The 24,808-nt window shown below is 46.6% G+C and overlaps 1 protein-coding gene across 2 annotated transcripts in view; it reads right to left on the bottom strand.

Moving 5' to 3' along the window:
• KNTC1 (kinetochore associated 1) overlaps positions 1 to 24,808 on the bottom strand; it is a 913,665-nt gene that overhangs the window by 875,857 nt on the left and 13,000 nt on the right. The gene's annotated exons all lie outside the window — the stretch shown is intronic.

Below are 24,808 nucleotides of genomic sequence, written 5' to 3'. Positions count from 1 at the left end.
CCCCTAGGATAGGAGCCTTCGCTCCCTGAGCCCGGAAACAAAGCCTTTCCTGGGTGGAGGTGGTCACACCTCCCCCAGGCCAGGAAGAGCCATCTGTGGCAGGGTAGCTTCAAAGGCCTTGCTGCCTTCGTAATGCGACCCCCACCTGGCCACAAAGGATGCACCAATACTAATTTGGGCATGTTTTTTGCTATAAGCTCCGGAGGATGTAGCCTGGACATAAGAGTGAATGTGGAGAATGTTGGTTCGGTTGGGTACAGAATTGGTTCTTGATTTACTGAATACTAAACAATCAAAGACAATACTCAAACCTTTCAGTAATAATCAATGAAAAGGAAAGAAGAAAAATCAAAGACCATGAATCAAAAAGCACACCAAAATTAAATCAATCAAAATCTGTGTTTAAGGATAAATATTCATGGGGGGGCGCTAGTGAGCCCCAAGCAAGATGGCCGCACATTAGTGCAGCTCTGCTGGTCGGGCTATTATCCTGCATTTATCCTACTCCTAACATACCCAGGGCTCGAAAAATCATAAAAAATGCACTAGACCTGCAGGTCTAGTAACCTACAAAATCTCCTCGACCTAAAAGAAGTGCACTTGACCTCAAACTATGAAAGCTGAGCAAATGTGACAAGTCAACAAGAGTAAAAAGCATTTTTATTGCTCATTTACTTTGTGAGCAATAAAGATGCCTTTAAATCTTGCTATCTTGTCACATTTCCTCTGCTTTCAGAGGCAGAAGTCAAGTGTCAGTTTGTATTCCTACTCACCAGAAAGGGCGAGTAGGACCTAAAAATAGCTTGACCATAATCAATCTGATTCACAAATGCAAGCGGTCGAGTGAATTTTTCGAGCCCTGATACCATCCACAGCTCAAAGTGCCGGTGTTGGACATTGCAAGCTCAGGGCGGGGGACTGGTATGCTCTGTCCCTCTGAAACATCAATTTGGGAGAGTAGCGGCTCTTGGGAGACTGTGGCCTGTATGTGCTGGTCTCGGACGCCTAGCTGCCTGCATGGGTGGATGAGGCTGTGGCCTGGGACGGGACACGCTGCTGCTAGGCACGGCGCTGCTGGCGGTGGAGTGCCGAGGCTTTCAGAGGTAGCGGCCGGTGAAGAGAGCTGCAGCTGTGGTGTTCGGCGGCTGTGGCGGAGGAGGGGACGTGCCGTGTGGCCGCTGAGTGCAGTTAGGCCACGGTGCGGCCTTTGGAAGAGCTGAGACGTTTGTCGCGTCTCTGTGCAAGTAAGCGTGAAAGCCGCAGCAGGATCGGAGGTGGCGGTGGTGTGGGCATACATTGCAATGGTGACTGGAGATTTGCCCGGGGCTGGATTATATCTGCAGCGTTTCACTGGGGCCCGGTTTGCTTGACCTCCGCGCTGGGATCTGCCGCCATTTTATGGTCGCCAACACTGGAGCCTCCCTGCTGTTATACCATTGATGCGAGCGGATGGAAGTGTCACTGTGAGACCGCTGACGCCCCGGCCCTGCTTATAGTTGTCACGGAGGTGTAGCTACCTGTGATTGGCCGTTAGGGTGTTGGGACCGGGTATTGTGCCTTTTCAGAGTGGTTTGAGCTGAGCCACGCAGCGGTGTGGGAGCTGCTGAGGTGCCTGGCGCCCCGTTGGTGTGATTTTGCCGCCACTGATGTCGCCCGGACTCTGCGCATATGCGGTGTTGCAGCGCTGTTCCCTGTGAATAGCTGTGGGAACGTGGGGCCTGAGAATCGCGCTTTTCCAGTAGCTGTGCCACAAGGAGTTCGAGGGATTGCTACGGACCCTGGTGCCCTGCAGTTGTACTTTTGCTGAGGCTCACCGTGTAGGAACTAGTTGGACTGTGCAGGTGGATAGCTGTGGAATACTGTAAGTAGACACCGGGCAGCAGTGCTAATTGGGCTAGAGTGCTGCGCTTGTGTGGTCTGGGGCAGCCAGGGGTGGTTGGTGTACGGCTGCCATGGGTAAGAGACCGTCCGCTGCAAACTAAGCTGTCCTTTGAATCAAAGTGGCAGATAAAGTCCACCACCCTTGCGGCATCGGACACCGAACAGGAAATGGAGGCTGGCAGCTGTAGTAAATTGGAGGGCATGTTGTTGGCCATGCAACAGAGTCTGCGTACAATATAGGACAAAATAGACAATCTACATCTTCGCATAGACACTATGGCCTCTAAGCTGGATAAGCATGGTACTCGCTTAATGGAAGCAGAACGTATATCCACTGCGGATGACAGGGTGGAGGCGATTACTACCTCTTGTGCGCGAATGGACAAGCTGCTGGCGGTAATACAGTCCAAGAAAGAGGACTTGGAGGCCAGATCACGCCGGAATAATTTGCGCATCACAGGAGTGGCGGAGACAACCAATGTGGGGGGAAATGGAGCTGTACGTGGAAGAAATGCTGAAGTCGATGCTTGGAACGGAGCATTTTTCCTCGCTTATGGTGGTAGAGGGCGCATCGTTCTTTGGCGCCGCGGCCTGCTCCTTTTGGCGCCGCGGCCTGCTCCTGGAGCTCCTCCCAGGCCAATTATCGCCCGGCTCCTTAACTATCGAGACAGGGACATGGCTCTTCGATTGGCTCGAGAAAAGGGCACGACCACATACCAAGGGATGGAGATTGCGTTATATCCAGATTTTACTACAGCCATGCAGCAGGCCCTGAGGGATCCAACACGGTAGCAAGCCAAAGATCTTCACCGCACCTAACAGCTGGAACGTAAGGAGAAGGCCAAAGAGACGGGGGCCGAGGCGGATGCTGAAGACTGATGTGTTTATAGGGTGGACTGTTCTATGCTTTGAGCTTTGATATAATTTGAAACTGTGACTGATGTAATGTGTGCTAACATTTTTTCTCCCCTCTAGCAAGGTGTATGTGCCCTGTATTGCAGGGTAGTCTCCTTATTGCAACAGAATATGTTAGATGCGTCTCCCCAGGGCGCATTGTCGGATATGTTACGGTCTCAGATTGACTGTTGCGAGTATTTACAGTATGAATGGACATCATTTTTAAAGTGAGGCACCATAGTACTGGTTTCTGATTGTTGTGCTACATCTGTTCTCTGAGGGTGGCCTCTTCTAAATGGTTTGAGCTGTGCACACGCATAACTATGATTTTGGCTGGGTGGGGGTATGTCACTGGAGAGAAGCCCCGACTTCCCCTCTCTCTTGAGGGGATCGATGGGCCGCTGGCATCTTTCAGGAGGGAGCACCCCAAGCGGTTCGGTGTTGGGTGTGGGTTCAGTGAGTGCGTTAGTGACTCACGGTGGGTGGGATTATTTTGGGATCTGGGTTTCTTGTTGCATGGTTGGTATTGTTTTGGCCTGACCGGGAGAGTGGGGGGAATGGGTGGGGGAGTTGGGATGTCCTTGGCATGGTTGAGGTTCTGGGGTGGGAGGCGAGTGTTTGTTGCAGGGGTGTTTTTATGTGCAGCTGTCCAATTTGGGTTGTTAATACACGGTCTCATACGTCTGGTAGTGCAAAATATGATCTTTTACACTGGTGTGCTGTTTCAGTATTGCATATAGTGGAGGGGGCAGGGACAATTACTTGGATAACTTGGAATGTCAGGGGGTTAAATAACCCGAAGAAAACTAGGCAGGTACTGGCATATTTGGACCGTCATAATGTTCAAGTTGCGTTTCTTCAGGAAACCCATCTCAGTCGGCACACAGCCTCAGCTGTGGGTAAAAAGTGGGTTGGTGCACGTTTGCCTCTTCATATTCTTCGTATGCAAGGGGAGTGATGGTGTTAGTTAAAAAAAACATTCACTTTGGAAGTTGTTATGAAGAGATTGATGATGATGGCAGATATATAATTGTGCAGGGGAGGTTATGTGGTACTCTTCTTACGATGGTGAATGTTTATGGCCCAAATACAGATGACCCGGAGTTTTTTAAAATGCTATGGAACAAAGTTTATAAATTACCACCATCTGCCATAATCTGTGGGGGGGATTTTACTGTGGTGCTCAACCAAGGGTTGGATCAGAGTGCGAGAATGTCTGTCGCTGTTAAAAAGGTTGTGCAGGCGGTACACGATGGAATGAGCGACCTGGGACTTCTGGATGTGTGGAGGTTGCGCCATCCTGGGGAAAGGGAGGGAACATGCTATACATATGCACATAACATGATTCAGTTTGGATTATTGGCTTGTGTCGCACGATGTTAGTACATGGGTATCCCGGGTGGTACATTTACCTCGAACTTTGTCAGACCATGCCCCGGAATTGCTTGTTATGCAGGTGCCCACTCATGCCCCGGCCCAGTTTCACTGGAAACTACAGCCCTCGGCTTTATTAGATCTGGTGTTTACAGAAGGTCTGCGGGAAGCAGTTGAAAATTATTTTAATGATAATACTGGATCGGTGCAGAGCATGGGCACTTTATGGGAGGCATTCAAAGTCACTATGCGGGGAGCATGTATAGGCCTGCAGGCGGGTGTGCTTAAATCTTTGTGCGGATCCATGAAACAAATAGAGCAAGACCTGGTGAGGCTGGAGCGACAGTATGAGGAAGCGCAGGATAGTGCGACCTTGGCTGATATACGGTTGCGGGTAACTGAGCAGATCAGGAGGTGGGACATTTTTCAAGGCGTTGCAAAGCTAGATATTTTGGCAAGTGTGGTAGACCGGGGAGGCGTTAGCTGACAGAATTCTGGAACCTTGGGCGAGGCACTGCACGGTGCAGGGAATTACAGAGGAGGATACTATTCATTCGGACTCGGTTGGTATCCTTGCACAATTTGTCATACACTACACAGAAATGTATGGGAGCAGGCGGACGGCTAGTGAGGAGTAGATTGCACAATATTTGGACAACGTGGCTTTGGTTTGGTTGTCTAAAGGCCAACAAGATTTCCTGCCGATGAAATTAAAGATGCCATTTCGTCATTGCCCAATGGGAAAGCGGCGGGCACTGATGGGCTCCCGCCAGAGTTTTATAAGGAGTATGTTGATGTGTTCTTACCCCATTTACCGGCTATGTATGACGAGACCTTTGAGCAACAAAGGCTGCCCGATTCGCTACGAGAAGCTTTAATTGTTGCATTGTTGAAACTGGGCAAACCACCAGACCGGTGTGAGCCGTACAGGCCGCTTTCACCCATGAACACTGATGTAAAAATACTAGCGAAGGTTTTGGTGACCCGTCTGCACTTGTTGCTGACAGTTATGGTGCTTCCAGATCAGTCTGGGTTTATTCCAACCTGCTCCACGGCACATAATTTGAGGGCACTGTTTGAGGTTATACATCTTTTAAAACCTGATTTGCCGGCAGCTGCAGTCCTTTTGGATGCCGCTAAGGCATTTGATTCCGTTGCCTGGAAGTAGATGTTCGCCGTAATGCTTCGTATGGGGGTGCCTTTCTTTTTCACTAGTTGGAAAAAGTTATTGTATACTGAGCCGGTAGCCCGAGTGCGCATAAATAGACATACCTCAGAGTTGTTTCCGATTAGGCGGGGTACTAGACAAGGCTGCCGCTGTCGCCCTTGATTTTTGCGGTTGTGCTGGAACCACTTGAGTGCGTGCTGCGGCAGAGGCATGCAGGGTCTGCATTGAGATTTTACCAAAGACCATTGGCAGTGTCCATGTATGCCGATGACATGGTTCTGTATGTGAGGGAACCGGCGCAACATCTAGAGCCGGTTATACGGGAATATATCAGTTTTTAGTGGTATTCGGGGCTAGCCATCAATTGGAACAAGTCTATAATATGCTCTCTTACAGATTGTACTGAGCCATTTGTGTTGAATTATCCCCTGGAGTGGCCTACAGATCCTGTAAAGTATCTTGGGGAGTGGATTCACAGGGACCCACAGGTTGTTATTTGGACGAATTATGGAACGGCGATCTCGAAGTTAGACGATCAGGTGGATAGATGTACTCGCCTACCCCTCACCTTTGCTGATAGGGTAGCAATAATCAAAATGGTAATTCTACCAACATTTTTGTATTTATTTGTTAATGTTCCTATCACTTTAACGCAGCATCTTTTCACTACATTACGCTCACTGTTGATCACTTTGGAATGGGGGGCAAGAAACCCCGCATTAGTTGGCAAACTCTAACGAAGCCGTATGCACTGGGTGGGTTTGCTGTGCCAGACATGCACTTATATTATCTATGTGCTCAGGCATAGTTTGCTTATTACTGGCAGAATGCACCACCCTTCACGCCGCATGTGGCGGTTGAAGCTGGTGTTGTTCACCACTTACCCTTGAAGACGATTGTAAATCCATATTCAGTGTTTGAACGGGATGAGGTGGACACGGTTAAGTGCACGGCTCGGGCATGGCATATGCTGGGACAGCGGGCGAAGCGGCTACCATTGTATGCTACGGCTATGCCTTTGCTTTATCATGCCGCACTGTCTGTGAAGGGGGAAGTGGGTGCCCTTAAGGTGTTGCAAGCTGCGGGGGTACCAACTATGGGTGATGCGTTTCTGGGTGGGACATTTATCTCTCTGCAGGATTTTTTGAAGGATGGGGGAAGTGAGGTTATGTCCACATTTATATATGCTAGGCTTTGCACTGCTATGCGTAGCTTATATCACCGCTTTCCCAAGGAACCCTCAATGCTGGGGGCTTTGCAGCTCGTTTATACTACGCAAACTCAGACTAAATTGGTTTCACGATTATATCACATCTCGCAGCTGGATGAAGGTGAGGCACTGGTTGCCTCCAGGGTTAAGTGGGATGCGTGTCTATCACAGCCGCTTACGGATGAAGAATGGGATGAAAGCTGTAGAATGACTGGGAGCTTTGCGATCAATGGGAATTTTAAGTTCATTCCTTACAAGTACATTCATCAGATGTATTATACACCTGCACAACTGTATAGATATGGTTTGAGGGACTCTCCCTGCTGCAGACGATGTGGTATGGATAGCGCAGACTTTCTGCACTTGGCATGGGTATGCCCCAAAGTGTCTGCTTTCTGGGATGGAGTGGTAACGGAGCTATCTGAAATGGTGGGTGTTCCGATTGCAAGTGATGTGAAGGTGTGCCTTTTGGGTAATGTTTCCAAGCTTCCGTCCGGCGTTCGCAAACTGGTGGAGTTGGCTATGCAATTAGCTAAACGTAGAGTAGCATTAAACTGTGACGGTAAGCCGGCACCTCTGCTGAAACAATGGCTGTATGATATTGCTTATTGTCGTGATCAACTTCTTTGTTACGCAGAAGAACTACCAAGTGCATCAAGACCCCGGGATGTGTGGGGTCCGTACACTGCCTATATGCTGACCCGCTCTGTAGATGACTGAACATTATTGTATGGACAATTTGCTACTGATTAACTGCTTGTACTTCCTAATTCCATGTTTTTAACCAATCTATGTATTGTTTCCTTTTGGCACTACTGGCATGACTGAGTTGTTGCTTGAATGTAATATATATATCTTAGAATGTTGGCGGGGATCCATTAAATCCAATCTACAAGGCAGAGGACTGGGCAAACCCAGTAAACATGTAATGGGCCCAGGGATCTGACGTTGGCAGTTTTTAAGGGTAGTAAGAAGCTTTTGGGATTCATGGGGGGGGTCAATTCAATTCAATTCAAAAATCTTTATTCGGATTACAAAAAATCCATAAAAGCACAGTTTAAAATACAATTCAACATTTACAATTACAATTACAATTGGTTCAATAGACACTATAAAGGGCATTGTCAGTACATTTACTAAGTCGCACGTTTCTAAAGTGCAAAGGGGGTCAATAGTCATTGGTAGTGCAAATAAATCAAGGGCATTCCATACTTCTGCGTACGTTAAAAATAACTTTTAAAAAACAGCTTGTGCGAAATAGGAGTTCGTCATCCTCTAATTTTAAAAGCATCAAATAGGACTGGTTCAAGGAGAGGGGTCTATGTTTTTTAAAATATGGTGCCAGAAACCATTTGATATATTTCATATAAAACTTACACATGAAGAAAAAATGTAAATCATTTTTTTTGCTGGTTCCGTCACAAGGGCACGGAATCTTGTCATCTAAGCTGTGTCCCAGAGGAAAACAAAGTAAAAACGTTATCATTCCTGCTCTCATTCTAAATAGTAGAGATCTTTCCCAGTAACACATTGGTAATATCAAATACAGCGGGAGTTGCTGGGTTAATAAACCATTGTCAATATAGGACACAACAGTTTGTTTCCTCATCTCTTCTGACAGTCTTTTTTCCCTGTAAGTGGCATACAGTTCAAGTTGGACTTCTTTTTTATCAGTCCTCTTTATATAAGATGGATTTTCAAAGAGGTTGCCCCTATCTATACTAGACAGACTCTCTTGTATACCACGAAGCCATGGGATCTTATTCCATTTGTCACAGGCTAAACATTCCCTCAAAATATCATGTGTTAGGCTAGTGTATTCATTTGCCCAAATAGCCAACCAAAATAATGCAGGCCTGGCAGCTATAAAATCACTAATATGAGGAATATTCAGCTCCGAGTGGCAAATAAACCCTGATGATGAAATGGGAGCCCCCAGTAGTTTCCTGCAGAGCCGATTCTCTTCTCTTTGTATTGAGGGGATTTTTACTGACCCCCAAATTTCGGCACTGTAGGTTGCCACTGGAGTGCATTGGAGTCTATATATCTTTAGAATTGCTTTAGTTGCTCCGACTTTCCTCGGTCTAGGGAGAGATAAAATTGAGTTTATAGCCTTTGAGAACTTGCATGTGGCGTGGGCAATGTGCCCACTCCACAGGCCGTTCGCAGCAAAGACTATACCTAAATATGGGAAAGTTTTAGTTGAGAGCAACTTATCAGCTCCTATCGTAATGGAATTTAATTGCTTAGCACCCGGCCCACTGGACATAATGAATGATTTTTTAAAATTTACTTTTAGATCCAAATTCCCCATGTACAATGAGAAATCCCTGACTAGTGCACGTAGGGCATTAGGTGTTAATCCCATAAGCACAGCGTCATCCGCGTACAAAAGACACAGCAGTTGGCATCTTTTGATCTTAGGGACATCTGGGGTAACCTTTTTGAGGGAGTTGCTCAGGCCATTTATATAGATAATGAATAACAGGGGTGCTAAAACGCACCCCTGTCTCACCCCTCTTTCTACGCTGATTGGCCCAGAAACTGTGCCCTCCATGTCTATCCGTACTTGTGCCTTTGTGTCTTTGTGCAAATAGGCGAGGAAATGTACCAGGGGGGGATCCAAGCCGTATGACAGAAGAATCGACCACAATTTTGACCTGTTTACCAGGTCAAATGCGGACGATAAATCCATAAACGCAAGGTAAATGGGTGATGCCTTAGCAATATTATATTTGCTGATTAAAAGATTTAAGTTTAGGCATTGTTCGATGGTTCCAACCTTGCGTCTAAAACCCATTTGACAACGTTCAAGTACCCCCATTTCCTCAGCCCAGTCGTTAACTCTATTATAGAGTACCCTGCCCAAGATCTTTAGAGTATTGTCCAGGAGCGAAATAGGCCTGTAATTTACGGGATCCGATCTTTCGCCCTTTTTATAAATAGGCACTATTATGCTCGTGGACCAAGTTGCGGGTATTGGGACAAACGGTAGACTGTTAAAAAGGTTAACAAAGATCTTTCCCCAGAGTTCTGGCCTGTACTTAATTATGTCTATTGGGAAGCCATCGGGCCCAGGTGCCTTGTTGCCGAGGCTCTGATTAATGGCCACAGTGACTTCCCCCACAGTAATTTCTAGGGATTCAAGTTTTCCTGGGGTGTAATCTTCCAAAACAGCTCCAGGGCTGGCGTATATTTTGGAAAAATGCAGTTCCCATTGCTCACTTGCTATGGTACAGCTAGTCGGGGTTAACTGCTTACCCATATCCCGCATCTTTTTAACAGCAGGCCAGAAAGTAGTACTGCTCCCTAGCGTAGCAGCAGTTGTTAATACCTCCCACTGCTCAGCTAGTAGGGCGGCCTTCCTTGAGCCTATAGCTGTTTTATAATCCTGTCTAGCGATCCTTACATCTATTATACTTCTGGGTTTACAATTTAAAGCTCTGCGAAGAGCTTTATTTGCTGCTGAGCAATGGCGATCAAACCACCTTGGCTCAGGAGCAATCAATTTAATAGGGACACTTAAGAGGGATTTAATAGTGTTGCAGAGTTTAGAGAAATCTTTTATTATTCTGCAATGGTTCCCATCATCCAGAGAGCAGGATTCAAGTAACAAACCATGATTACTTATAATCGTGTCTGTTACTTGGCCACTATCTACCCCTCGCCATTTTAATCTCAACTTATTAGCTGAGACCGTAATGTCCCTTGCTCCCAGGGTTTGAACAAAAGCACTCGGGGAGCCTAAGGCAATATTAACCTCCAGAGCATTATGGTCCCCGAAGGCAGTTTCAAGGACGCCAGCCTTGTTAACTCGATCTATTAAGTCAGAGGACATAAAAATTTAATCCACTATGCTCGAGAATTCTCGTCCTCTGAAAGTTGGGATATAAATAAGTGGCTCCTTTTTATTAACATCCATTATATCAGTTAGGATGTGTTCATTAAGGAAGCATTCTAATTCTTCACCCAGTTTGTAAGCCCTATCTATTTGTACATTATTCATTTTGGATGTTGTAAACTTGGCATTAAAATCTCCTGCCAATATTGTCCTAGTGCTAACATGGTTATGGGATTTTTCCGCTATTTTAGATAATTCTCCGAAAAGTTCTATGTAATTCTTATTCGGAGTAGAACTAAAATCATTATTATAAAAATTAATAAGATGATATGGAACCCTTCTAGTGTACTCAATTATTTGAATGTTTGGATTTTTTGAGAGGATCAATTTTATAGACCCCCCTATACTGGTCTTAAACCCCATCAATAAACCTCCAATCGGACGACCGAAAACAGGCTTTCTGGCATTAACACAATAGCAATGGAAACCCTCTATATGTACCGCTGTTGTCGCCCAAGTTTCCTGAAATAATATTATGTCCTTATCAGAAACAACCTTTAGCCATTCAGAATCAGAGACCCTTTGTTGGAGTCCGGCAACATTCCAACTTATAATCTTAAGATCCTTATTTTGCACCCTTGGGTATTCACTACCTCCATGTGCCATCAAGTCATGGGGGGTGGCCTGTTCTTCCTTTTCTTGGGACGCTAATTGACCCGGTGCACTAACTAAACCTTGTGCTGATATAGCATATATCTCATCTATTTGTATACTTCCCACATGAGCCTCATTAGTGATTTTCCCCCTAACACTAACATCTGTTATAGTGTTTTGTGATTCAGTTAGTGATGGGAGTCAGTCTACCATATCCAAAGTGTTAAATCTGTTAGTTGTAGGAAACCCCCAAGTGGTATCCCTTACTGGGGGACATCTTTGATGGTTCCTATAGTTATTATTGTGCCTATGGTTGTTTCTCCCCCATTCTCCCCAATTGTTTCCTAATTCTCTCTGTCCCACCTGGGTCCACCCTTCATCCGATCCATAATCATAATCATCATAACACTCTTGTCTGACATTTCCTCTTGGTGGGTAGAAGTATGAGAGGTGCCTTGTCTCGATGCCCTCGTTATATCCCTCACTGACCCGAGAGCAAATATAGTCCACTGTGCGAGGGTCAACGAAATTAATAATCACACAATCACCTTGAACTCTTTTTCTCATGACCTACCCAAGGTACTCTCCGTACTGTCAGGATTTTACTTACATAGTAGGATGGTAAGGGCCTACTATTATTCAACCAGTGTGTGACCTTATTAAGTAGGGACCAGGATGGCTCATCTATGTTGTCGGGGGTCTCAGGGACTCCTGTCATCACTACAACGTAGGGGCTAGAGCTTGAGGGGAGATTAGCAGCAAATCGTTTTTTCTTCCCTTTGTGCCACTCCTTTTCCTTATTTCCCTCGTTGGCTTTATCTTTCCCAGTAGTGGTATTATCCCCTGCAATGTTTTTGTTATTATCTTGAGATTTTGCAATAGGGGTATGCACTATTGGTTTTGTTGCCAAGTTCTTAACCGTTGGGACTGCCTTGGATTTAGTCGTAGTGGTAGGGGGTGGCTTGGTTTTAGGCATTGGCTGGGCAGTTTTTTGCGGGGGAGGGGGAGGAGGTTTTAAAATGGGCCCCTTAATTATGGTACTTAATTCAAGTAGTTGTTTTTCTATTAACCCCAGTCGTGTATCTATGGTAGCTAGATGAGCGCTAACAAGTTCTCCAACCTTCATTATTAATTGACTGTTGGAGGTACAATCTTTACATAACAGGTCTAAGTTAGGCATTTCCCCTACACATGCAGAATCTAGAATTCCTTTTTTACTCCCTTTCTTAAGACTATTCTTTGCTTGGCCCTTCCCCTGCTTTTTCTGAGCCTGGGGGTTCCCCCTTGAACTAGATGCAGTTGTAACTAAATTTTGTAACGGTAGTTTCTGTATAGCCCCCTCCCTCAGACCTCTCAAATTCCTTAAAATAGTAATTGAGTCATCCAGGGTATTACTAGTGACTATGGGTGTGTCAGAGGTGGGGTTTACAACAGATCGGTCCAGGTTTATATTCGGGGTGTCACTAACAATAGAGGTGTTTTCAATATTAGGGGTAACTTGCGATGTCTCTATCGTGATTGGATCTAGGCCAATTGCGAGACTTACTGATGGAATGGACTCAGTTACAATGTCTAATTGTGTATTAAAGTCCTCTATCAGATCTAAATTTGGTGATTTTTCCAAACTCAGCTGTAATTCTGACAGTGACTGGGTTGCAGACAAATCAACAGTGTTTGGCATGCTATGTATTTCCACTATTGCCCCAGGTTTATCAATTGTTTCAAAGTCTCGATAGGGTGTTTTGGCGATGGCTAGTAAACCCAATGATGACCTTTTTGCTTCTGCCAACTCTAAAGAAACACGTCGTTCCAATAGAGATATGCCATGGTCTATTGCCTCATTTGCTTTTGTAATAAAATTGTCAATTGGACCAGTAACCTTGGCTCCTCCAGCTGCAGTTTTACTCCGGCTGCCCCTTGTAGACATGGTCGCCGTTTTTTACACAAGCAGGAGGTATATGTTACGTAAGATAAACAGTTGGTACTTATCCTCATAATTCACAGATTCCAGGAGTAAGGGGGGTGGCCCGTCCCGTCCCTGGTCGTCCCCGGACGGCCACAGACGGTCCCGCCCTTGTCCCGGGCTTCTCCCGCGCCGCGTGAGCGATCGGATTAATTTATAGTATCTGGTTTTGGGAGGGGCGTTTCCTGCAGGGAGAGCTGCGCAGGTGGGTTGATTGAGGGCGGGCGGTCGGGCGGGCGCTCCTGGGACAGGTAGTCCTGCGCCTCCGCCTCCGCCTGCTCGCAGCCCTGCACAGATGACTCCAATTACCCCAGTGATAGCCTCCACAGCACAGAAAAACCGGAAAGATTACAGCAGTTCTCCCTCCGTCAACGAGCAAGTGCGCCAAGGTAATCCCCATGGGGGGGTCATTTTCAGGGGCATTAAGGACTTTTTAGGGTTTAGGGATTCATCGTTTTAGGGGTGGTAATGAGTTTTGTAGGGTTCGGGGAATAGGGATGAATAAGAGTAGTGAGAAATTGTTGGGGTTCAAGAAACAGTAATTTGTATGGATGGTAAGAAATGTTTATGGTTCAGGGATAGGTAGTTTTACTGATCAGGTATTTTTAGGGATTAGTGATGTGTAGATGGTTATAAATGAGGCACAGGTAGTTTTTGGGATTGGGAATGTATTTTAGGGTTCAGGAGTAGGTAGAGGTGTGGTGTTAGTAGTGGTCTTGAAGAAACACAGAAGAAAAAGTACATCTGTCTGCTGACATGAGGATTCCGAATACGGCTATAAGACGTTAATGACACCCACCACACACAGGCATGACCACACTGCTTAATGCTGCAGCTATTTTCTATAAATTTTATTTAAATAAAGAGTGTCATCAGGCTGAATTGCGCAAACATATAAGATATGTCACAAGATTCTCTACCGACCTCATCCTCTTCAAGAAGCTGACTTTTGAAATGTTCTAAGCAGCTGAGATATTTCAAGAAGCCATCAGAAGAGTCATCAGTATCAACACATACGTCTACAGTGATTATATTATTGTATTTGGAAAATCAAGAGAGGAGTAAGACAGGGACTTACACAAAGTATTTCAAGTGTTACAGGCAACACCTCTAACTCTGAAAGTTGAAAAGGCATGCACTCAGACACTGAGCAATTTAAAGCTCTTGCAGCCACGGATGTTAGTTAAGTGCGATCATTACTAAGAATGACTGGCTACTGCTCACATCGAAGTGCACCTTACCACCAACACATAACGAGCATAATCACAACCAGAAAAGGAAAGCCTGGTCTTTGTGAGGCTACTGCATCCTGACAAATAAATGCTCCTTGTAATGGACAAAACTCTCGATTTCCATTGACCAAGCAACTGCCCATAGTCATCCGAGCTGTGGATATATTGTTTGCAAGTTGCGGAATCCTTAGGTTGTAAAGACAGACAATTGTCACCATTCAATGGACAAGACCATGCCAGATTCACCACTCAACTTAATATGTAAGTCTGTAGCGTACTTGCTCAGATGCGCACGAACCACTAACTTTACATGGAATACTCTCCCGCCTATGCCTATAACACAAAGCGGTCCCATGGCTGATAACTACGGACCGCAGTGGCATGATTTTGCATCGGGAAGGATCCCTTGCAACGCCGGTTGCTCTACTGGTATGCTAAAAATGACTTATTTTCCGGGTCGGAAGTATAACCGGAATTGAGGTTTGGTGCGAAAGACTTACGGATTCATATAGCCTTGATGAAGTCGTGGGGACAGCACCCATACGACAAAACACGTGTTGGTTAAAGCTCCGAGTAGAGTCTACAGCACCTGAAAATAAATCCACAAACCAAGAAAAAAAGAGGTCTTGCTTGCATATAGAGAAAAAAGGCGACACAGTGCACACCAATTTCACCCAAAGTTGGTTGAACTTGTGAATTTAAACGGCTTGCGTGCAGCCTGGAAGACGTGATCCACCCTGGTCTTCCAAGAAGTGTGAAGACATGTGCAGCAAGGGGTAGGAGGAAACGCTCTGGGCGTTTTTTTAATTTTTGGCTTTGTTTTCCATTTTCTCACACTGTACTCTTCTCGCTTTGTTTTCTTTGCAGCACTAAGTAATGTTTTTTTCAGAACAAGGGGTGTGCAAAGGTGTAATGGCAGCACTAGAAAGCCAAACAGTGAAATGAACAAATGACTTCTCAAGTGGGCAGCCTGTAACAGAACACCTCTTCCTGGGGCATGGAATGACTAGATGGGAGATACATGAATGGGACAAGAAAGGGAGCCATTCTGGTGGGGAGAAAGAAGAGGCCGGTACCGCTGTAGTTTGGGATTGTGGATGTACTGTTCTGGCAGCAAAGAGTGAAACAAAATAGGGACCATGTCCACATTTTCTCCACATTTCTCACATATGCGAGTCATCTCTTGCACCAAGCATTCCAACACTACAAAGGCATCCAAAATATGTATATGGGATGTGTTGCACTTTAGGAACAGACCAGAAGACCCCTCTCTGAGGTTGGATCACACACACACCAGACTGGAACAGGAGCAAGAGGAAAGACCCATCAAGGTGCCCTCATAGGAGAACACGTTGACATGGAAAAGAAAGAGTACAAGGCAGTGTAGAGATATCTTTCTGGGAATGTATGGTTCACAGTGACCAAGATCTTGTCACCATCATGTTGGAACCCAATCATTGAACACCTACTCTCACTACATGTTCCCTACCTATGAGGACCTACCTTTGCTTGATCTTCAAACAAAAAGAAAAAACAACATTTGTGAGATTCCTCAGGGATGCCAGATGGATCTTGGACTTACCGGAGGATACAAAGCCTAACACCAGACACAAAACAGAGCGGCAATAGCCTACAAACACCTTGATCGCTGTATAGCCAGGTGAAACACCGAAAGAAGAGAAGAAGCAAAGCATCATTAGAAGGCATTGCCACTAACAAGTCCACACCTAAGAAGTGTAGGCGAAGATATTGTGAATCTCAAATGCACAGACAGCTGACCATCAGACAAGGACAAACAACTTGAATCTGCTGCTCCCTCTTGGATGACTTTCTACAACGTTTCACCTGGACATGATCCTGGTTGACCACTTCTACCGTTGGCCTAGTGGAAGCACAGCGGGCGCACCATGGGAGGCGGGACAGAGTACGGAGCCACAATTGGCCAGCGAGGAATGGGCTGTGGCCTTCGCTGCCCTCTGACTGACGAAGCCCATACCATCACCAGCAGATGCCATGGAAAACGGACATCAGAGAGTGGATTGGAATACAGGGTTCCACAACCTGACCCTCTATCATGCTCCTTTGCCGCCTCCTCTCAATTTCTCTGTGCTGCCTGCAGAGCGGTTCCATGAAGCCTTTGAGCCCTATGGCAGTGCTACAGTCAGGCTGTGTGTGTTCAGCAGGGTGAGGCCTGAGCTCCCACTCCCGCCGGAGTCACCCATCGATACAAGGCATGCTCCAGAATGGCCAGATGCTGTGTATATCCACCATGTCAGGGAAGTGCCTGTGGCGGAGCTCTTCACCTCCACAGATGGCGTGGACCTGTACATCGATGGAGCGCTGTTCTTACCTGACGCTGTCACCATAAGTAGAGTGACAGGACGCATCTTTGACAGGAACTATAACCAAATCGGTCCAGATATTTCCACTGGGATAGATTTGAACAGCAGCGTTTTTGAGCTCATCTTCAACTACTCCCTGGAGATCAGGAACCCACGGATGCCTCCAACGTCGACACTCTCATTGAAGCTTTACTCCATCGACAGGTTCAGCCTGAAGCTGGTGCTCATTGGATGGGCAGCTCTCAACCTCTTTATGGAATCAGGGACTGAGAACGCGCCAGCAGCGGATTCTGCTGGGGTTCAGGTCTCTTTAAACAAAGGCGCTCACCAAATCTGCCTCTACCACAGCGGCCCTTCCACAGATCAGCCGTTCTCAGCACTCGCTTCTGGTGGAAGGATAGTGCCCTGTGCAACTCTCCTGGTTCGACTAGTTAAGGCACCTGTGGACAAGAATCAAAAAACCCTGCAACGGATCGATGTCCCCCAGGAGCACTGGGCCAGTCTTGGGCTCTTCCAAGCCCGGCCTGACTATGCCGACGGAGTTTACTTCTCTGACTCGGCCAGGCCCACACAGGGCGAGAACTGCATGTACAGTGCCATGATCAACAGGACTGTTGTCCTTGTCCGTGAAGTGGTGCTACTCCTCTATGAAGCAAAAGCCCAGGAGTTGAATACAGACGAGGAGATCTCCACCTGGATCAAGAAGAAGATGAAACAAATGATGGCTAACAAACCTCAACTGTTCGACTTCAGCTGTGTCTCACGGTATCTGACCACGTATGGAGTGAAGGTGTGCGTGGACGGCGCCAGGAACCTTCCCTGGTCCGGTTTTACGTTTCCTCACTTTTGCTTCAACCCCCCGGGAGCCTTTTACTTTGGGGAGCCCTGGCGCAGATCCATCCGTCCGGCCTTTGTGGAGGACATAGACTTCAACAGCCCCCAGCACTTCCCTGTCTGGCTAGACGGGTTCAAGCCCTTTCCACGGCGGCTGTACAATAAGCATCTCACGCTCATTATTCACCTGCACCAGGTCTCAGTATTTTCAGAGAAAGATGGGAGCGGTCTAAAAAAACCTGCCAGCACCACCAAGAGACTGCACCTCTTCCAGAGGAGAGCTTGGTGTTTGCCCCAGGGAGCCAGGCCTGGACCGCCCTCCATGTCTTCAGGAAAGGGTACTGCAATACAGGTGTCTACCAGGTGCCTCTGTACCAGGGAGAGCCCAGCCAGGAGATTGTCATCTTTGGCCTCGGAAGAATGTGATGTCTTTGTGAAAGGAAAGGGTACTGGAAAGGTTACTGCAATACAGGCGTCTACCAGGTGCCTCTATACCAGGGAGAGGCCAGCCAGGAGATTTTGTCATCTTTGGCCTCGGAAGAATGTGATGTTGTCCTGAAGGACCTTGTGCAAATAAATAGCATTCAGTTTGTGCCTGGAGCCTCTGTACTTGTGTGGATGGCAGACGGACGGACGGATGTGGAGCTTGGAGCACACGGATATCAATCAGTCTTATCTCCCAACAGACAACATCGACTCTTACAACATTGAGCCGAATGGACCTAAAATATCTGATTTGCTTCCACAAGGCAGGCATGGAGAAGACATCAGAAGCAACCTAACTCGTTGGTTTAGGAAGCTTCTGTTTGATGCCCCAAATGGTACAACTAACCATGGATCAAGCCAAATGAAGGTGGGAGGAAGCCAAGAACAGGAGGAGAGTTCTTTAACACTACGGAATGGTTTTCAAGCATTGCAGGAAGCGGATACCCATTTTGGCACATCTGATCCTAGCACATTGCTTTCATATACAAACCGAAGAGCCGCTTACTCAACTGTGAGGCAGGGAGAAAGCCAGGTTAGAGTACCAAGAGGTCTATAGGCAGCTGGCACAGAATATGGAATGGCGCTTTGACCCAGATGTGCAAGGCCACCCCAAGAGATAGCAGCCCTAAATACAAGTCCTGTCATTATTGCACATCATGCTTCCATACGGACGCAGCAAGAAGTTGCACAAGTCAGAATATCTCTTGCACCTGCACATCTTTACTGCGTATCCTACCGTCATTGCAAGAGGAGAACTCCGGCTTACTGTGAGTGGAAGAAGAGTCCAAAAAGCACAGCATTGACAATCGCAAATCATTGCGCTATTCCATACTATCTATGGACGGAACTCCAATACTTTCAAGTGAGCTTATACCAATTGTGTGGACTTCCAATTAATAATAAAAAACTCATACTTTTGGTTGGAAAAAAAGAAATGGGATAAATATCCATATCTTCTTTTACATTTTATGGTGTTGACATGACATTAGAAGGCTTTCAAAATTGATGAACATACAATTAGTCCCAACAGCGCAAGTGATATGGTGAAAAAAAAGTGCACAAAAATGTATCTCCTTGTCCTGAGTAAGACCCGCCGTGTCCATAACTCAATCACGCACCTCTTTGGGTCGAAACGTCGACGTACTTGCGATAATCCTGACCCTACTTTCTCCGCTCGCGTGAAATGGAAATTTAAAATCCCAAGCTGTGCTGGGCTTTATGTACCTAAGGATGGATGTCCTTTGAATGACCAGTTTCAACAATTCGTACAGCACTGTATACATCTTGTTAACATTTAGCACTTTTTTTTCCCACCATATCACTTGCGCCCTTGAAACAAATTGTATGTTCATGAATTTTCACAGCCTTCTAATGTCACCTCGACACCACAAAATGTAAAAGAAAATATGGATTTATCCTTAAATGCAGATTTTGATCAATTTAATGTTGGTGTTTTTTTATTCATGGTCTTTGTCTTTTCTTCTCTTTCCTTTTCGTTGATTATTACTAAAAGGTATGAGTATTGTCTTTGGTTAGAATACCAGTTGCTTCTTTAGTGATCTTATTTGAATATTGCTGGTGTGTTTCATACTAAACCTGGCAATTCCAAGAATTGGATGAGGTGGGCTCCCTCACGTAATATCACAACTGAATTGAGGGTTAGAGGTACTGGGAATAGGATTGAATGCACTCCCCTATTCCTCTCCTCTATCTAAACCGGGAGGACTGTCCTTTTTACCCTAATATTGTGAAGTGCCGCTCTCAATGCCTTCTTCCTGATATCAGATAAATACATCTGCTTCTCCAATACCTCCAGTAGCGAGGAACACTATTCCCTCAGGAACACCCTTAAACAGTTCTGATGTCAGTCCCCATTGACTGAAGTGTATGCTAAATATTCCAGTACGCATCCTACAATGAGCCTGTCGGAGTCTAGGTTACGGGAACCATGCTCAGACCTCACTTGACACGATCACCACTGTCTCCCCCTTACAGCCACCAGACTCGGTCCTTTCCTGGGCTGATTCTTCCAGCCCCGCTGCCACATATGCCTGGCCCTTTGAGGAAGATGCTAACGCTCCGTACTCCAGCCTCTGGGGGTGGAACCACGCCAGGTCATCCGCTGAGAAGGAGCCGCCAGCCAATACCAAGGCAGACACAGCCCGGAAGGAGGAAGAAGCCGAGAAAGACGCCACGGAGCAGAAAGCAGCCTAGCGACCCCGGAGTGCAGGAAGCACCGAAGGACCCTGCCAGGAGCCAGGGGGCCAACGTCCCCTCGAGTCACCCCGCCACGTTCCTGGAGAAGCGTGGCTTGAACAGGTGCGTCAGTGCTTGCGGGGAACCGGGAGACGGGTGGAGTCAGTAGTCCAGGGAGGAGTGGGACTGCCGGCTGGGAAAACCGGATAGTAGGCGGCATTGTCTGGCCCCATATTCTGACGAAATCTTGGTGATGGTTACGCTCCCCTGCACAGAACAACTCCTCTAGACCCCGGGTGAATCAATCAATCATAACATTTGTATAGCGCGCTACTCACCCGGAGGGGTTTCAAGGCGCTGGGGGAGAGGGGTCCGTTACTGCTTGACCAGCCAGGTCTTGAGTTGCTTCCTGAAGGAGAGATGGTCCTGGGTTCGTCGGAGGTGGATGGGGAGGGAGTTCCATGTCTTGGCTGCCAGGTAGGAGAAGGATCTTCCTCCGGTGGTGGCTCTGCGGATGCGAGGAACGGCGGCGAGGGCGAGGCTGGTCGATCGTAGCTGGCGGGTGGGAGTGTAGAAGGTCAGGCGGTTGTTGAGGTACTTGGGGCCCAGGTCGTGGAGAGCCTTGTGTGCGTGGGTGAGGAGTCTGAACGTGATCCTCTTGCTGACGGGGAGCCAGTGCAGGTCTCTCGTTGCCGGAGATGTGGCTGTGTCAGGGGATGTCCAGGACGAGTCGTGTGGAGGCGTTCTTGATGCGTTGGAGTCTTTTCTGAAGTTTGGCTGTGCTTCATGCGCAGAGGGTGTTTCCGTAGTCCAGTCGGCTGGTGAAAGCCCTCACACCCTTTCCTTTCCGCATCATCACGTATCAAAGCACTAATTTGTGCTTTCTGTTTCTTCGTTCTTTTCCTTGGTTTATTATTTTTTGGACCACGTTGTTGCCTGAAAAGTACCAGACATGAGAGACAAAAGGAAGAGCACCAAATAGGGAGAACGCAATCCCCCTGAAGGACGCCGCCGAAAGTTCCTCTTTTCCTTTGTTACCTTCTTGTGTCACCTAAATCACCAATAAAGAAATATCATTACAGACATCTGTGTGTCACGAGTTACCTGCCCATTCTGACAGAGCCCAAGTGTAAGATTTCTCCAACGCCGAGTCAATGCTCTTTTCCGCGTAGCTCTTCAAAAATACATTTCTCTGCAACTAAAGTGTGTCTGAACTGGCCACAAAGGAATCCACCAAAACTAATTTGGGCATGTTTTTTGCTATATCCTCCAGAGGACATAGCCTGGACATAAAAGTGGGCACATTCATTTTTGTCCGGATACTTCCGTTTTATTTTCACATCAGAAACGTGTTGATGTATATTATTGGATTCACGGAACTATGGAAACCAGCTCTCAGGGACAGCCGCTATGGTTACTCTAAAGGGGGCCTGTCAATATACATATCAAACAACTTAAAAGGCCCAATTTCACAACTATCTATTGATGAAGACTGGCTTCTCGGGGTTAAAATTAAAATTAACTCATGACGGAATCAGCGCTCACTTTCTTCTAAACATGTACATTAACCCAAGTACGCGCACAAAAAAAGAGCTGGCTCGTCTAACGGAAATTATGAGCGACATAGCCGCGGAACATCCCAACTCAGATTGTATTGTCACAGGAGATTTTAACACCAACTTATTCCAAGGTAAACTAGCAGATACTGAAGGTCCTTTTTTATTTTCCATCACCGAGGCCATGACACAAACCAAACAACTGAATCAAGCTCACTGCGGATTGGGCGAACTCTGTGTGATGCGATTTTATGGTGCAGGCTACCTGGTAATCAACGGCAGGTCGGCGGGTGACACCCCTCCAAACTGGTCTTGGACAAATGGCAGCAAGCAATCTTACTTTGACTACACCATCTGCAATTCAGCCTTGTTCCACTGTCTGGCCAGTTTCCGTATCCACCCACGAATCGAAAGTGACCATAGGCCCCAGGTCATATCCTTTAACATAAAACCAGTAAACTATAAACCAACTACGTTAACTTGCCGGGGAATATACACGGAGAACCTAAAGCGCCTCAAGTGGAGTGAAGACACCAGCCTGAACATCCTACAAGAAAGCATGGATATCATAAGAGGCGGAATCGACCAAGATGCCTCACTGATTGCGATATGGTCGATGCTCTGCTCTCACCTGACTAATCTTTTTCCAGCCAAACAGCAGGCCCAAAGGCCAACTCAGCCTCATAAGTTCATACTGTCGATACAGACAAAGTCACTCAAGAAAGCCAGAAACAACGCCTTGCGGCTACTTGCAAAATCCCCGGGGAATAGCGAATGCTTAAACTTTTACCAAGTTGCCCAAAAGTTTTTCAGGCTGGCGATGATTAAAGATAAACAGACGCACGAAAACCAATTCTGGTGCAAATTGGTGTGGGAGAGTAAGAACTCAAGAAAATGTTGGGCTCTAATTAACCACACAAATCTGAGCACATCGAGCTTTGGATCAGCAAATAGCCAAGAATCGGATTGGGCAACATTCCTCACTGACCACTTCAGGTCTCCAGAACAATCAGGACCAACAGGATATAGCCCCCCAAGAGAGACTGATTGCTCATATTCTGCCAACGAGGACCTTGAGGTGACTCAAGAAAGGGTGGCCTCAGCAGTGACAAAAGCAAGATCAGAAATAGCACCGGGCCCAAATGGCCTGCCACAGAGTCTGTTTAAATCCGACACAGCCTTCTGGTCAGGAACACTAACAAACCTTTTTAATTAACGTTTGAGAACTGTAACAATTCCTGACTCATGGCGGGGAGCCATAATCCACCCAATTTATAAATCAGGATCCCGCGCCTCGCCGAACAATTACAGACTAATCGCCCTCTTGGACATTGAGGCAAAGCACTATGCGGGCCTCCTTTTGGAGGACCTAAGGCTATGGGCAAAAGACCACAACTTGATACCGATGAACCAGACAGGGTTTGTGGCCAACTCAGGGACCAGGACCAACCTATTAGCAATGTCAACTATTGTCGACAAAGCACTTTTAACATCTAGATCAGTCTTTTGCTGCTTTGTCGACTTCATAGCAGCATTTGATAGGGTCCCTAGGGCGGCTCTATGGGAAAAACTAAGGAAGTGGGGGGGATTCCCGATAAATTACTGGAGGTAATCATTCAACTTCATTCCCGTACCTGGGTCCGGGTGAAGTTGGGGTCCGGCACACATCTCTCGCGGAAAATTATGACATCCAGAGGTGTGAAGCAGGGATGTGTGCTGGCCTCTCTTCTCTTTAACTTGTTTATATCAGACCTATAAAGCACTCTGGACGACACAAACAGTCATCCCCCAAAGGTGGGAGGCACTGCCTTAAGTAACCTTTTGTACGCCGATGACCTGGCTCTCTTTAGTTTAACCAGGGTCGGGCTGCAAAGGCTCCTTGACAAACTGATTAGTTATACGACCACGAACCAATTAGAGGTCAACCTTAAGAAAACGCAAGTTGTCCCCTTTGGTAAACGACACGCCGGTGGCGGGTGGTCATTTAACAATGCAAGCCTCGCTATAGGCCAGTCGTATAAATATCTAGATGTCCACTTGGACTCGAGATGTAATCTTATAAAACAGTGCAATGAGATCGCAGTTAAAGCCACGACCTTCGCGGTGTCACTAGGTAAGCTCTCCAAAAATCTCTCAGGCCCAACACCAACGCCTCTTTTGGAAGTCCTGAGCGAAAATTTGCCCTACCTTATCATACGGTATAGACATATTCAGGGGCAAACTGAACATTGCCTTAAATCAACACACGACCAGAATATATAAAAGGAGTTTCAGCTGCCAAAATATGCATCTGCTGCACAGATAAGATTAGAGATAGGGTTACTAAACTATAAGGCTTCCAATGTCTGCACATATCTAAATCTCTGCCACAAATTGAGAAAAGCGGTCCCAGGCACATTAGAATCCCTAGTCTGGCTAGAAATCACCCAGAAAAATCCAGGTGGAACGTTTGGTCGCCTTTTTAAGGACGCCATTCATCAAATGTCAGCGAGCGACCTATGGGCCCTCAATCCCAGTCAGATCGCATTCAAAACGGCCATTAAAAAATGTGTGAGAAGGAGATCACGTACCATGGACAAAGCACTTTTTGTGAAACGTAGCCTCGCTTGGGCTGTCATAAATTCGTACAGACGGCTAGCCCCCGCCACTTACCTGTCTTGCACATACTCACTGTACCTAAAACGTAGCCTTATAGCCATTAGAATGGGTGACTGGCGATTTCTGCAAGACCTGCCCTCCTGGCGACGCATGGTGGAAGACCCAACTTGTAGAGGGTGTGGTAAAACGGCTGAAACTCTGTTGCATGCGGTCTGCCTTTGCCCACTCTTTAACTCCCAACACAGGTGCAAACTTAAAGCTGAATGGAATAGGCTGGGTGCCCGGACCTGTAGGCAAGCCATTATTGTGGCTCTGAACCCCGAAAATACAGTCTTAAATAGAAGACTAGCAAATTTCATTCAGAAAGCATACCGTAATTTAAAGCAAAAGAGGTCCCATAAAACTCCCCCCTTATCCTTATCAACCATTTAATACACATAACATATCCCAACCTCTAAGGAGGACAAAAAGAGCATGAGCTGTATCCCTAAGAATATTGGGTTGTTCATATATGTAGGATTTCACTGACTGCGAGAGTAACATAAAAGGGGCGAAGAGTTTTGTATATTAAGTGTT

The sequence above is a fragment of the Lissotriton helveticus genome, chromosome 11 (assembly GCF_964261635.1).
Source record: "Lissotriton helveticus chromosome 11, aLisHel1.1, whole genome shotgun sequence".
Taxonomy (NCBI): Eukaryota; Metazoa; Chordata; class Amphibia; order Caudata; family Salamandridae; genus Lissotriton; species Lissotriton helveticus.
The sequence above is the reverse complement of the archived record's forward strand: the minus strand, read 5'-3'. Positions and strand labels throughout refer to the sequence as shown.